Raw genomic sequence first — 11,874 nt, forward strand, 5'->3', positions numbered from 1 at the left:
CATACATACATACATACATACATACATACATACATACATACATACATACATACATACATACATACATACATACATACATACATACATACATACATACATACATACATACATACATACATACATACATACATACATACATACATACATACATACATACATACATACATACATACATACATACATACATACATACATACATACATACATACATACATACATACATACATACATACATACATACATACATACATACATACATACATACATACATACATACATACATACATAAATTTCACACACACATAGTATGTACACAAAAACTTCTTTAACACACGTTTCACACAGACCTCAATACAGTATGGACAGAAGTAGTTTTTAAAATGGAGGTTACCTACCAAGCAACAAATACTTAACAAACTCAGGTAAATTCGAAACACGAATGTGAGATGCTTCTATTTGATAGTTTTCGACTTTTATTTGTCATCGCTCAGCTTTTTATAATTCTGCTTATAACAGTATTTTAATGCATAAAATATAATTTAACGATACCTGCTAGCCGAATTTAAAAGCAATTACAAAAATATTGATTGTTGAAAACGTGGGGGCGTGGCTTGGTACCCACACATCCGCTACTGAACACTTACTCTCGGCGATGTGATAAATGTTCCAAATTTTGATCAGCAATAACAGTCTGATTGATCACCTCCAGATAATTTCAGAGTACTGTGCATACGAACCACGTGTTGTTTCAAGTCACCCTCCCTTCTTGAATGCCATACATCGGATGTTCTATAACAAACGGTGGAACAAATGAAACAAGAGAATCGATGAAAAAAAATTGAAACGGTGTCAGGTTGTTTGGTATCATTAAAACAGACTGACATTTTAGTTGGATATGTATTACCAATTCTGAAAGTCACATTCAAAATCATTCCAGTTTACTGCTTATTGTTGCATCACAAGCAGTTTATTATTTTCCATTATCATTTTTGACAAACCTATTATAAATGCAATAGTTGGAGCAATTCAGCACACAGAGAACGCAGTCACCACCGACCCAGAGTGCACATCTGCATGTCTTGCTTCATTTACTGGAAAGGAATGTGGAAACGTTTGCTTCTTCAGCTTTAATGTGGCATTTTGACTACTTACGATCATTTTGAAAAATTTGTGAAACAAAAATATGTAGAAATTTTATTGGAAGTATAACAATAAACAAATTGCACAATGTTTCAGCATTTAGAGGTATCAAACCACGCAAACAAAGCATATGAATATGTGCTGAACGACGCATGCGATAGGCGGAGAACTTTTTCTGTTTTCGAACCCGGTCATTGTGAAGCAAGGAACAGGCGCCTTACACCATAGCCCATCATACCGCCCACCAAAATAATAAGCACATAATAAAAACTGAATAATGGAAACAAGTTATACGAGTTTACGTGGAAACTGGCAAACAAATTTGAAGACGAAATGATGCTGCCTACCTTTCCATTGCAATATTGCCCCAAAACAATCACCAAACCGCATGCGAGCCATCATGAAAATTAATTTCTTGCATAATACAAAAAATAAAGCATAAATTTGATTGAAAATAATACAAAAGTTTATAAGAAAAATGTTTTTAAACTTTTAAAAAAGGCTTCTTCCCTCAAAACGTTTAATTAAAATTGAGAGCAATGTTTGTTACGTTCTACGGACGTCTCCATCTCTTTGCATCGCTGGTCGGAGGAATTAAAATTTGTAAGAAAGTTTCTAAAAACATTATTTCAATAAACCAGTTTTGCTTTTGTTTCAAACTTTATGTTTTCAGAATTGAATCGAAAAAAATTAAATTAGTTATAATGAGAGTGATCGTTTCCTTCACACAAAATGTTTTTTCATTATATTGAAATGCTCCTTGGAAATGAGTTTGTGTGAATGTCATGTCAGATGCCTTTAATTTTTGATACGTTGAGTGCAATGTGGGTCGTAAAATGTCAAATTGTGGAGCAAAATGTTTGTAATAATTTTACCAAATTTGAAATGACGTCACTAAAAAATGAAAACATCACCGAGACAGAAAACTATGCAAGCATGCACGTACATCGTACATTGTCTGCAGCCTCTACATTGAAATACGCCGCGTAATTTTATGCATAAGTTTTATGCATGTATTTACTAATTAAGATAAAGAACAGCTGGTTATTGAACGTTATATACGTGCCTTCTTGAAACCAAAGTGTACAACTCAATCTGAAAACTTACGGCAGGTCAGGTTTGAACGAGTGTACTATTTGGCTTCATTTAATTGTTTATAACTGTTATATAATGTTAATAAATACTTCAATAAAAAACAAATGATTAAAAATATTATTATTATCGATTAAAATTATGTTTACTATAATAATAAATGTAATAATTATTCACAAATCGTACAAAAAATAAGCAGGAGAGAAAAGATATTTGTTTGCGTGTGAATGAATGACACTTCTATCAACACGTTGAAGTTATTTAGAAATAAATGATTAATTTCCAATCAATTAAATATAAAGTAATGAATGAGATTCCACGCATTTGTTTGATCTGCTGATTAGAAATATTCAACTCGGAATTACAAATCTGTACATTTGCGTTGTGTTCATGTTCAGTGAGATCTCAACGAACTATTGGGTGCTGAGCTTGTAGGAACTTTTAAATTGGGATTAATTATTTAGTTCAGGAAAACTTTTCCATCTTGTTCTGGTCAAGTTAGTTTTTAAAATATTTTCTTACGAATGCATCCGATGCAATTATTTCCGCTTCTTGTGTCATGTTGGTTGTGAATGTTTATTTTTTATTCCATCGGCTCAGATGTTGTCAATTACACGTTGCATTATTCATGATGAATGCAGTATCAGATGCAGATGAATAATTCTGAGTTATATTGAAATCATGTCAAAATATAAATTGCAACCATATAAGCGTGTCCAATCAGTTTAAAAAAATTTCCCACTCTTTATCGAAAATTTCAACTTATTTGCATCCCAACATGTCAACCGGCTTGTGACGAAATAAAAGACATGTGAAATGCTTCAACGTCATACAAAGGACGTCCTAGTCTTTCGACTGCCTCCGCAGAATATCATTCATCGCCGTTAGGGCTGTTGCTGACATTTCATTGAAGACGATGACGTATGATTACGCAAGTGTCCTTTAATACGATACATGAGCTTGAAAATTAAGTTTAAGACATGGACAAAATGGATTTTTAAAATTCGGATATACACAATCCAACTCTGGCTCCGACACTGCAAATGAAAACTGCATATATTTTTTTTCACGGTCACTCATTTTTTGGTACGACTCTCGAATTCGAATTTAAATTTTTTTTTAAAAACAATAAAAATAATTTAAATTTTATAAAATAATAAAAAAAGTACATCAAACTTATAACAATTCATAAAAATTTTAGAACTCAATTATAAAAAACAATGAAAGTAAGACAAATGTGCTAAAAGTTTATTAATCCTAGTAAGTTGCGTAATCAATATCAGTCTGCATGGTTCCAAACAACGAAATCTGAACTTAATTTATATAAACTTAATTTATCAAAACTTAATTTATATAAAAAATCTTTCAAGTTAAGTATTTCAAAAATTGAACGGTTTAATTTTTTATAAGACTTTGAAAAAAGACGATTTTAATTTATTTTGAACAAGAGGAGATTCATGTGCAGCATCTTTCAACAGGATGTGACGTGGGTTTAGGAATGAATGCGTGGGCAAGGAAGGAAACTCCTGAAGGAAAAATAATCGAATGCACTAACATGATGTTGCAATGCCTTCATATTTATATATTCAACAATATCAAATATATATTAATATAATTAAAAAATAACTTTTTTGTATATGTCTTAAGAATTTTGGCACCGATGTTCAATATTATCGCCATCTTAATTTTATAACCGTCAACTTGTTTGTTTGATAGAGATGCATTACAACATTAGCGATATTTGTTTTTAATATTTCGAATCTGTCGTAACATTCATATTCATCAGAGCATATGCTCACCAGGTCATAGTCGTTGACCTGGTGAGCATATTTAAAGCTGGGCTCGTAAATGAACGTTTTCTAAATTATTCGCATATAAGAAACATTGTACAGAAAAAATCAACAAATCGTTGAGTTGTTCAAATCTTTCGAGATTTGATAATATGTAACAGTCAACAGATTTGATAATATGTAACAGTCAACAGAACTTTATGATATTTTTTATTTCGCTATTTCGCTATTTATGATTCGTAGTTTTAAAGTTGCTACGATCTTAATTGTATTTACATGTCTCGTGCACCTCATCAAATCGTTCAAACTTTCAATGCTTTCATGCGTTTATTATTTTTTTTATCACGTATAAAATTTTAAATTTGACTCTGTAATTGATTTGTCAAGCAGCTGCTGCAAGTTGCAATCATGAATGGTTAAAATCTGTTGCGGCATATGCAAGTTGATAAAATACAATCAACATTTGTTTAAAATCCATAAATGGTTCAGCTGCTTTCGTTTGTTTAGTCAAACGTGTAAAAACAAAATATTGACTTTTTGTTATCGCATTCTATATTTATTTATTTATATAAGTTTTCCCTAATTATTTCTTAGAGGTCTCAACAACAACACACACACACAAAACACACACAGTGCATGGGGATACGCACGACTGGCGGTCTCTTGCATTCGAACGCAGTCTCCGCAACAGCAGGATCGGGCGCTTTAACCATTACACTACCTCATCGTCCATACTGATCCATATAACGAGGATAAACTAGATAGTACTGCAGAGCGACAAATAGCTCACTGAACCGACTTTTTTAGAACATTCTCTCTAATGCTTCCGACGTGTTGTGAATGCGAATTCTCGGTCATTGAATCTTTGTTGCAATCAATTTGAGCTGAGTCTTAGTATCAACAACCACTATTACAACCAGCAATAAAAACATTCATAGCATATATGTATATATATATATATATAATATATATATATAATATATATATATATATATTCATATTATATATATATATATATATAAACAAAGAAATCTTCTTAATAGTTGACTAATCCTTATTTTTAAAAAATATTAAAAATTTTAAAATTTCGATAAACTTTTTTTACATTTTTAAATAAAATGATTTAATCTCTACAGCTTAAGAAAAAAATTGCAAATAAACATTGAGAAAAACCACGTTAACTGTTTGAAAAGATGCGGTTTATCAAAGCAAACTCGTTAGCACTCAACTTGCGTTACATGGAAAGCAATAAAATCTCATACGTCAATTCGCATCTTGTTAATTAATTTATTTTAGTTTAATTTGAAAAAGTGCTGTAAAAATTAGTTAATAATTTTGTATTAATATGTTTAAAATATGCAAAACAATCTTTGCTGTTGAGTTCAGACTGTTGAAGTTGAATCACACAGGCGTTTGACCTGGAAGTGTTTGCGTCATTACATTCTATTTATTGGTTCTCATTGATCATCTGACGGACCTAAACTGCTTGGAAACCCCTGTTTGAGTTATCGTAATGCATGTATAGTGATTTTGTTGCTCTTGCTCGCGGTGAAGTTTTCAATGGAGAGAAAACGATTAAGTATAAATAATAATAATAATGTAAACTCTTTTATTATTCAGAAAAAACCAGTAAAATCAAAAATAATCAAAATAAAATATGTCAATAAAATGTTAAAATTAGTTAAATATAATTAAAATGATAAAATAATATAAATAGTCATCAACGCTCGTTATCCTGCAATAAGTGCCATGATGATAGCTTGTATAAAAATTGGAAACATAATAATATAATAATAATAATAATAACAACAACAACAATAATAATAGTAATAATAATGATAATAGCAATATTAATAATAGTAATGTGAACTCTCTTTTATTTCTAGAAAAATATGAAATATAGTAAAATGAGATAAAAGTCTAATTAAAATCTAATAAAATAAAATAAAATAGATAAATTGATTTAAATTAAATTAAATACAGTAGTATTCTACGATGCTCATCATTTGAAATAAACGAGTACAACGAGATATGATTAGTTTTAAACGAACAGTTCAATTATTATTGCGTTCACAGTAGATGGCATAAAATGACCGTATTACAGAGTTAATAAGGTTATTATAAAATTGATCTGACCAAATGTTATTGATTAATGATAAATTTAAAAAATTGCAAAAGCCCAATGTTGAAATTTCAAAAGTATTAACTATTATTTTCAGGTGTATTGAATTGTCATGCAAATTATTTTTGAGATTTTCCGAGTATTTGATGGTTTTTTTTTTGAGTTGAGTAGGTTGGATTCATGGCAGACCGTCAGCTCTAATATTTCTATTGTGTCGTCACGAAGTATTGCGATGTCAGGACGTAGGGATTTGAAGAGACAAGACACTGGAGGGATCCCATCATAGTCCACATCTGCATATATCGAAACCTCTGGACCCGCGCATGCTTTCAACCTTTCTATAATTATGTTTAAAATTTTGTTGTGACGCATTGTGAATCTTTTTAGTGCTGCCACCGAATTGCAATTAGACAGAACATGTTTGTTTGTTTGCCGCGCTTTACACAATGGACAGTCAGCCGTTGATGATTTGCCCCATCTGAACAAATTTGCATTTGTGGGGAGTTGTTGGATGAGAGGGGATGTGATGAAAATCTAGAGTTGATGATATGAGTTTATGGCTGATTTCACCGAATGCGTTGCGAAGATCGAGAAGTGCGACGATAGTGGTTCTTCGCATCGTAGAGTAGGTGAGTTAAAAGCTGATTATGTTCCGTAACACCATCTATTTTCGGGTAGAAGCTCTTTTGGATGTTTTTATTTATGAAATTGTTGATTTCTAAAAATTTGTAAATTCTATTATTTATAAAAGATGAAAATATTTTGTAGAGTGTTGGTTGCAAGGTTATTGGTCTGAAGCTGGAAGGATTGTGAGCGTCTCCCTTTTTGTGGATGAGGATCGTGAAGCCCTTTTTCCAACAAATTGGGATTTTGCCTGACAACCAGCATTGTATTAATAGTTTGTGTAGAATAGTGCGTAATATAGGGCATTTTTTAAATGAAATAATCGAGATTTATTAATAATAATAATAACAATAACAATATAAATATTAACTACTGTTGGTTGAACATTTGCATTTAAATATTGATTTATCTAGCTGCACAACATGAAAGTCCAAATATTTGCATCACATTGATGCATATAACTGCGTTTTGGTATGTCAAAATATAATTTATGTTTAAAAGAAATTTTCATTATTTTATTGTCAGTTTCTTCTTCATTGAAGTTTTTGTGAACCAATTTTTACACCCGCTTATGACTTCATAATTATATACTCCCATAAAGGGAACCCACATGTCTGAAAACAATTTGTCAAGCAAATCAACAGGCTGGAACAAATGTATGGTTATTTATCAAACATGCCATGCTCCTTGCTCCGTGCTCGTTTCATTTAAAACGTGCATCTGGAGATACGCTGTGTCTCGAACATGCAGGCTCAGTGTTGTCACTTATAGTTTTTTTATTGTTTCAAGATTACCATTTATTTTTGTTTGTCTGACGAACCAAACAAAACTTTTGCAAATGGTTACTGACGAAAAAATTTTGATCAACGGAATGCACCAGATAGCGACAACGAAGTGTCTCTTGTTCATTGATGGCATTTTATGAATGTTAGTTCAGAAGAATGTTCAGCTGATACCGGGTATACGAGCGATGACAAGTTCATTCCAAGTGCAAATAATTGATAGAAAGATGTCATTTGGAAGACTGTGGAAACATTTGAACCTATCTATTTCAACAACTTTAATAAAATCGAAGATGATGTTGACTCGAGAACAAATCGAAAACCTGTTAATTAAATTCTGCCGTGGGGTGAAACACGCGCTTCAACGTCTTTCAACTACAAATGCTGCCAGCACAACGCCGGATGCAGCAACAAACAAAAATAGGAAACAACAAACGTTGAAATCACTCAATTGCTTTGTTTAAGTACCCTCTGATATCATTGCTTCCCCAAACAATGTGACGAAACCATTTTTCAGTATTAGGACATTGTTGTAGAGGATGGCGTATCATGTGAAACAAATAAAAGAAATATCCTCTAGAAAATGCAACCAGTGAATTTAGAAATGTTATCGCGCTCATTGGCACCCAATGACGTCTTTTTGAACATCAAATTTACCAAGGACTACAGACTTTCAATAAAAAATTTAAAAGTTCTTTCTAACTCTCGGTAAAAGTGCAAGTTGGGCATTTTTCAGAAACGCTCACACCTGGCTCCTACACTTTTCGAGTACAAGTTTACAAGCCTTCAAGTAATTTGATCATTACCGAAAAATTAACGTAATAATCAGATGATTAATGTCGAAGATGAAGTAAAAAAAATAAGGTCTATTTGATAATTATACAACTTGGTTATTGATTAATACACCATAAAATGACGAATGTCGGACTTGAATGCTTTCACTTTACTGGATGACAGTACAAACAAAATGCTTATTATTAATAATGTTAGAACCGCTGGAATGGTCAAATTGTGCTATATAATTAATTCCAATTAATTATTATTATCTTGATTGTTTATAACCTCTGTTATCTTTGTTATATTTGTAATCAGTGGATTGAAAATCTCATGTATATAAGCGAGGTTAGGTTGGAGTTGTGAATTACGTAGTTGCGATGTGAATTACTGGCGATCGTGCGACATAATTGGATAAGTGACTAATGTAGTCTTTGTATCACTGCTACCATTAGAGTAAACGTTTAAGCGGGTTTGCGTTTGAAGCAACTTTGTTTATCTATAAGAAATCTTGAACATACAAAATATCGATAACTTGACAATGGTGCAAGTTACAACAATATTATCGACACTGGCACATTCATTTTTACTTTCGTTCAATCTATTCTCCATTCCCAATAAACAAATAAACCATCTTGTTCTGCTAGCTTCGTGTCTTTTTAGAGTTCATTGATTGCATTTGATAAATTTCAATATTATCAAGTGAATTCAGGTTATCTATATGTAAAAAGCTTTTCCATCACGTGGTTATAAATTTCCATATTTTGTTGCGTGTGCCCAACTAAACCATTTTTTAACTAAGCCCGTTCAAAGCATTCTAATTAGTTAGATCAGAAAAAACTGAATCTGCTTGTGTGATTTAAATTATATGTAACATTTGACAAGCTTTTAAACTATTTAAAATAAATTGGATCGAGTCTGTCAAAAACGACATTGATGATAACAAATGCAACAACACTGCACCAAATCTACTCATTGAAATCAGCAGAAACAACAACAAATTTTGAATAAATGAAAATCATTGCTGGACACAATGGTAAATAAAAATTCAAAGAAGCAAAAGGCAGGAACAACAAGAGAACATTGATTATACATGGCATTCATCGTGTTCAATTATTTTCAATGTTTCTATTCAGTGATTAGAATTTTTCTAACTCGCAAAATTTTTTTCACAGTTTGTTGTCGTCTTCCTACAAATCATCACCAACGCTAACTTATTAGCAGTTTTTAGTTGCAACGACAAGTAAGATAAGTTCAATTTCTAAGTTAGTTAAGAAAAATAAATCAGTCTTTGTAAAAAATTTTTCGCTTCTTTATGATGAAAAAAAGAGAAATTTATTTTGCGTTAATTTTTTGAGTAGTTGAACATCACAGTGACAGCAGCATTAAAGGTTTGATCATTGAGGACTTACCATATTTTAAAATTTTTTTTAAATGTTAAGTTTTATAATGGTGAGTGTAATTAAGTCAAAAACATTAATACGTAACAATTTAACTAATAATTATAATTAAGCTCTTTATCATTTGTTTGTTATTACGTCATTTATGTTTTCTGTAAACTATTTTTAGCATAAGAACTATGCAAGTAAATGAATACTCAAATCAGAAATGTGTGTGATTGTGTTGTTGTGTGTACTTGTTTTGTGTGTGTGTTGGAGTGTATTATGTGTGTGTGAACGCATGCGTGCGTGTGTGTGCGTGTATTCAATAAATTGTTCTTGATCATCTTGTTCATACAATTATTTAAGAAGCAGTTTTGGTTATAAATAGAGATGAGATTTGTGACAAGAATGATGAAGATGCCAACCTGACAAACAAATAGTGGCTGCTGAGATTTATCAGGTTGAACAATATTGGAATGAACGGAAATTACAAAGTGAAACTTGATTCCTCTCCACCCAAAGCAGGCAACCATCAGCAGAACAATAAAAATGATAATAATCTCATATCTTCCTTATTATGCTTAATAGGAATAGTAGGACTGTACGTATTACTATCATCAACACAGCTACGATTACGTTACTGCTATTACTACTACTACTATTGCTACTGCTATTACTACTACTACTACTACTACTACTACTACCACTACTACTATTACTACTACTACTACCACTACTATCATTACTACCACTACTATCATTACTACCACTACTATCATTACTACCACTACTACTACAACTACTACTACTAATACTAACAATAAATAATATTATTATTGTTATTATTAATACTACTACTACTAGCATATTTAATACAGTTATTATTATTAGTATTATTACTGCTACTACTACTACCTAACTGCTACTACTACTACGACTGCTGCTGCCACTACTTATTAATATTAAAACTTCTTATCAAAAATTTATATTAATTTAAGAAAAAATTGTAGAATCAAAAAATATTTAAACAGGTTCCCGAAACAAAAACGAACTCCTCCATTAATCATTAATTTTCAGCCATCTTTTTTTCGGCAAAGTGATGCGGAGATGCGCCGAAACATATTTCATTTATTAATAAATCTTGTAACGCGCAAAAAAAGTTTACTCCTTGTTTAAATTATGACATATTTAATAGTAATAATATTTTAACTATTTATGATGTATATTTGTATAAATCATCCATACTAACTTGTTAATTAATTAATAACATTGAAAACTACTGATAACATGTTGATTTTCATCAATAATATATATAAATATATATACATTAAATGTATATATATATATATATATATATAAATTTATAAATATATATATATATATATATATATATATATATATATATATATATATATATATGTATGTATATTATACAATTGCCTTGTCCCTAGTACTATTTTATTTTCATCTTCAGTTTTTGTTTTTGGTTTAAAGCTGTGGTCGTGTTTAGTTTTTCAAGTATCTAACTTTGGGCTATTTAAATAATCGATTTTTGACTTAATTAAGAACAATTTTTTTACGGGATATAATTTAATTATTTCAATTATTTAAGTTATTTTATAAGGAAAAACTTCTAATATGAATTCAATTGTTTTGTTTAACTTGATAAATGTTGATGATCATTTTTGTTCCAAGTAATTTCTGCTCATTTTTGGTTAAATTTAACTTGTTTTCATTGGCTAGCTATACGATTTTATTTTCATTTATGTTGTTATTTTTATGTAGATATATGTTTTTATTTGGTTTGGGTTGGGTGGCCGTTAGAGCCCTGCGCGGTTTGCGGTTGTCGCGGTTTAAACCGCAAAAACCGCACCGAAACCGCGGTTTTTTGCGGTTGCGGTGCAAAATCATGCGGTTTTACGCGGTTGCGGTTTTCAAATATGCGGTTTTTCCGCGGCGCGGTTTTTTTTATCAAAACCGCGGTGACCGCAAAAATTTTGTTAAATATTTTTGTTCGTTCAAGTGCAAGCTCGTTGGAGCTTCCGTGTCTCCATGTTTTTTTCTGGATAAATTGAATTGAATATATGTATGTGTATATATATAAAAATATATAAATATATATATATATATATGTATATATTGGTATACCCCATATACACATACATATA

This window comes from Helobdella robusta (assembly GCF_000326865.2).
Source record: "Helobdella robusta unplaced genomic scaffold HELROscaffold_3, whole genome shotgun sequence".
Classification (NCBI taxonomy): domain Eukaryota; kingdom Metazoa; phylum Annelida; class Clitellata; order Rhynchobdellida; family Glossiphoniidae; genus Helobdella; species Helobdella robusta.